Here is a 5,504-nt window from a genome sequence, read left to right as displayed (position 1 = left end):
AGCCCCCTGTCTGTGTTCGCCGTCAAGACTCGAGGCAGCCACCACCACTTCGCTCCTCGCCCGATCATCCTCCCTCTCGTCTCGTGCCCCCTCCTCCCTGACTCCTTCCAGTGTCGCAGGTTGCCTGCACCCGTGCCGCAAGAGCCAGCCAAGAGCAATGGAGGTGGGCGCTAGCATGGCGATGCAGTCACGCACGCCTCGCGTCGGTGCCGGGGCCGCCGGCGGGCGCCGAAGCGCGTTCCTCGGCCGCGAGAAGCAGGCCCGGGTGGGGAGCCTGCGGGTTGGAGCTGGAAGTGCCGGAGCGGCGGCCGTCGCTGTGCGGGTTCGCGGGACCAACCCCGTCGCCCCGCTGCGCTGCGTCAGGGCATCTCGAGGTGAGCTTTAATTTCTTCCGTCGAATTGATGTGAATTTAAGGACTGGATCGATGGTTCCATGTCCGTTCAGGGTTTGGTTTTGTGCGATTTAGGAGGTGGTGGGCGTGCGTATGGCATTTGATTTCGTTTAGAAAGAGTCATTTTGGGTTGTTGATCATCAGTTGGAATAAACGTTGGGGTTGGTGATGGTTGGCTTTGGCTGGGTCAAATCCACAACCTGGAGACTCAAATTGACTTTCGTTATTCCTCATCTCATGTAGGCAGTGAGAGCTTGCATAACTCAGTTGGCGAGGCCCTCTTGTTAAAGGTAAACAAAACAAAGTCCTAGTATGAATTAAATCAAATGTGCCACCGTAATTTCCTTGCTTTTAGGCCATGTTTGTGAATTGTGATGTATATTCCACTGTAACTGCAGAGGAAATCCGAAGAAGTTATGTTCCAATTGAATGGGCGGTGCATTTACCTAGTGGGTTAGTTCTGAACTTCTGATACTCTATTGAGTCTTGACCAATTTATATATTGATCTGTCCTCTTCGCCTCATCAGGAATCAATGAGTGAGTTCTTTACTGCAGGAATGATGGGCTCTGGAAAGAGCACGGTGGGAAAGATATTGGCTGAAGTTCTGGGCTATTCATTCTTTGACAGTGATAAGTTGGTAGAACAAGCAGTTGGCATGCCTTCCGTTGCTCAAATATTTAAGGTTCATAGTGAAGCGTTTTTCAGAGAGAATGAGGTAAATGCTCGCTGAGTTTCATATATTTTCTTATAATTCATTGAACTGTTTTCTCCTTTTAGTAATGAAAACCGAAAGCCTTATGGAACGACACTTCCATGTTCCTCTGCTTTCCCATGTTGCAGAGTAATGTCTTGAGGGATTTGTCCTCAATGCAGCGATTAGTTGTTGCAACTGGAGGTGGTGCTGTTATTAGGCCAATCAACTGGTACTAGAATAACTTAGGTTTTTCTGGTCTTGTGAATTGAACTTGTTGTTGTTCTCAGCAAAATAGTAATTATGATTGCTTTCCTTTTAAAAAAAACAGGAATTACATGAAGAAAGGTCTATCTGTTTGGTTGGATGTACCTGTGGACGCTTGCAAAACGTATTGCTCAAGTGGGGACTGCTTCTCGTCCTCTCCTAGACCAACCATCTGACGATCCATACACAGCGGTATTTATTTTCATCCTTAAAACTATTATGTTTAGTTTTTCCATAAGACAGATCCCAACTGTAAGGTTAGTCAGGCACTCAGGCTTCCTGCAAAGACTTGCAATGAAAATACCCTTAGCATTCCATTTACTTGTATCTTACTACGTGCCCTATTGTCTACAATGGTTAAAGTGCACAAAGAGCTGAACTAAGTTTGCTTCAGGCTTTCACGAAACTGAGCATGCTTGCGGAGCAAAGAGGTGAGGCTTATGCGAACGCCGATGCAAGAGTGTCTCTTGAAGGTACTATTCTCGTTCTATCAATTTTTGCCCCCTTCATGATCTTGTTCTATGACATATACTAAGTATCTCATCACACTATGTATACCTGTGCAGAGATCGCAGCTAAGCAGGGCCACGGTGATGTTTCTAAGCTGACACCGACTGATATCGCCATCGAGGTATTGTACCATCATTGTTCAATTGACACACTACAACGTGGTCACAGTTCATGTATTTTTGCCCTAATCTGAAACCATTCTGCATTTCAGGCGCTACTCCAGGTTGGAAACTTTGTCAATGAACATCCCACAATCCATAGCCAAGTGGGCGACTTGCAAGTTGATTCACATAGCCGTAGGGTCCAAACCTTGTAGAATTTCGACCATGTGTAGCAATAGAATACAGCCACTCTAAAGTATTTGTTTGTTCTTCATTCTGAAATCTGGAAAGGGATCATAGAATGAAAGATACCCTACCTGCAAAAGGGTGGACTATACAACAACTGATGGATGGAGCTAATGAGAGAAGCTCCACGGATGAAAGAGGTTTTTACATGCTGGTTTTCGGCAAGCTTTCTTTGCTCCGCGGAGCCTGTTTATTTCAGAGACAAGAACTTTTACAAAGTTCACATAAACTTCATGGTAAATTGTTTGTTTTTTCCTTTAAATCTGAGCAAGAAAGCAATGTGTAAGGAGATCATTAAAATCTCTCCGATGTAAACCAACTATATTTACAAGCACAATAATACTAACAAATGATAGATAAAATTTCCATCCCACCTCATTTCCCGTTCCCATCATCCATATCCCACTACCCAAACGCCAAAATTGATTTTATCCTAGTGGAAGGGGAGGGTTTTGGCCTGGAAATGAGTAACGAAACGACATGCCGCTACATGTGGGTGCAGTTTGAGTAATTTGTGTGACACTACCTCCATATCTATATACCCATGTTTGTACATTGGATCCAAGCAATAATGAATCATTAACTTATCAATTCTTTAACTGCCGTCTTCCTTGCAGAAATATAAATACGACATTGAAATTACACATGAGTAAAATACTAGTGGTATCAAGTGCGCTAGCAGATTTATCTATGATATTAAGAAATACAAATAGTGATCCTCCAACCAAAGCGTACCTCTATGAGCCCTCACAAGAAAAGGGGACCTGCTCACTGCCCGGCACACAGATTGTATCATCACTGAAGATCATTTTTCTAGTGTTAGGGAGAGAATTGAAGTACTATACTGAATGTTAGAAAATCAATTGGGTTGCCACTGACATCCTAAAGGAGGATCCACGTGCCAAAGAAACTGAACGACATGTTCAAAAATTATTGAATTTAAAAATATTGCATGCAAATTGCCATACGCATTTACCAACATCAAAGGTGTCACAAAATCATTACCTGTCGCAATAAATGTGCTAAAGAGAATAGAGGTACCAAATAAAATTATTCATCTACCATCTCAAAAAAAGAAGTACGACGCGCACCAGGAAACAGAGGAACTAACTCCTATGAATAGGTAAATCCAGCTCAACCTCAAGTTGAGAGACACCAAGTGGACATACTAAATTCACCTCCCACATCAATTGTGCACCCAAATCCTACTCCCACATCAACAATGCACCCAAATCCTGATGATGAGACATCGGAACACCTTAACAGTGTTGTATTGAAAAATAGTGAACAGTCAAAAGGGGTATAAGGAATTTGCACTAATTATATTGATTCTAGAGAATCATATAATAGAATGACTACAATTGTAGATGCATATTTCATGACATCAATTGCCGACAACCTTTAAAATGATCCAGATCCTAAATCCATGAGAGAGTGCAAGAAGCGCTTGAACTAGAACAATGGAAGGAGGCAATCAAGGCGGAATTGGCCTCCCTCACAAAAAGAGATGTATTCTCTCATCAATAATACCTACACATCCGAAAACCTTTTATATGTGTTTCAAATTGGTTTTTACCTGGAAGTGGAATGAGAATATTGAGGCAATGAGATAAAAAGCAGGCTCATATCATAAGAGTTCACGTAGAGGCTCGGCATTGATTTCAATGAAATTTACTCTCTAGTAATGAGTGAAATTACTTTCCAATATTTAATATCTCTGATATAAACTATCTATCTATGTAGTTGATGGATGTTGTGACTACATACCTTTTATTGGCCACTTGATCCAGATATGTACATGAAGGTTCCCCATGGAGTCTCTATACCGAATTCGATCGCAAAGAGCAACATGTATTGTGTAAAGCTTAAAAGATCATTATACGATCTTAAATAGTCGGGAAGAATGTGGTGCAATGTGCTGAGTGAGTACCTTATACAGAAAGGTTATTCCAACAATGATGATTGTCCGTGCATCTTCATCAAAAGATCTCCTACGAAAATATGACTGGCAGCACTCAAGATATTGATAATTCCCGCGGTCATCAGACGATGGAATTTGAGGTGAACGATTTGGGTAAAACCAAATTTTGCTTAGGTTTGCAAATCGAGCACCTTCCATCTAGAATGCTAGTGCATCAATCTATCTATGTACAAAAAATATTAGAAAAATAAATATGGATAAATCATATCCAACTAAAACCCCATGGTTGTTCGGTCCTTGTACTTGAGAAAGATGCTTTCCAACCACGGGAGGAAGAAAAAGAGATACTGGGTCCAGAATACCCTTACCCAAGTATCATTGCAACAGTAATGTACCTTGCAAATAGCACCGGACCAGACATTGCTTTTGCAGTGAATCTATTAGCAAGGCATAGTGCTGCTCCAACAAAAAGCCATTGGATTAGGGGTAAACAGGTCCTTAGATACTTAAATGTCAAAAAGGATCTTAGACTATTCTTTGGAAAGACCCAAGATCACGGACACAGTTCTTTTTCTTCATTGAGGAACAACCCTTTCATGCAAATCGTCTAAGCAAACAATTGTGGCAAAATCCACAAATCATTTTGAGATTATCGCACTATATGATGAATCACGTCCGCAAGATGATAAACCACATAGAACAATCATGTGGAATTAGCTCCATAAAAGCACCTACCATTATCTATGAGAATAACACTGCTTTTGTTAGATTATATCAAGAGCAATATGACTGAAGACATAACTTCCAAGTTATTTTTCCCGCATGGTTGGAGCAGAGCGGAGAAATAAACTTGCAGACCAAATCTTTGACAACCTAGCCGATCTTTTCACCAAATCTCAACCAGCCTCCCAACTTGAAAAATGTGACTTGAGGGATTGGCATGAGGCAGCTTCCATAGTTGAAAGATTCAGGGGGAGTGTCTCTTGAAATTAACTTTGTTAACATCGCATTGATCTCTTTATTTTATGAGTTTTCCTATAAAGTTTTTTCTCATGTAAAGTTTTTAATGAGACAATGCTAGCATAAGTGTATGTCTTATCTCTTGTTTCCCTACTGTATTTTTATGAGATATCAAACGGACATAAAATACTCCTTAAAACTCCATGAGATTATTGTAGAGTATTGGTTTCAAATATTTCTTTTCCCCACATGGTTTTTGATAGATATTAACTTCATTAATCTTTAGTGGTATGAAACTGCAATTGGGCTCGATAAATTAACTTTGTGTCGGGCCATGGGCCGGCACATGAGCCTCAGGCCGTATGGGAATTAAAACTATAGTTGGGAATAAAAACTTTTGTAAACTCTTAGTTG

General features: G+C 41.1%; 1 pseudogene; it reads left to right on the top strand.

Annotated features, from left to right (window-relative positions):
- The first annotated feature begins 773 nt into the window (after positions 1–773).
- Positions 774–2,374, top strand: LOC120694219 (annotated as a pseudogene).
- Positions 2,375–5,504: the final 3,130 nt, after the last annotated feature.

Source organism: Panicum virgatum, unplaced genomic scaffold (genome assembly GCF_016808335.1).
Source record: "Panicum virgatum strain AP13 unplaced genomic scaffold, P.virgatum_v5 scaffold_4237, whole genome shotgun sequence".
Taxonomy (NCBI): domain Eukaryota; kingdom Viridiplantae; phylum Streptophyta; class Magnoliopsida; order Poales; family Poaceae; genus Panicum; species Panicum virgatum.
Note: the sequence above shows the minus strand (reverse complement) of the source record. Positions and strands in the feature narration are given on the sequence as shown.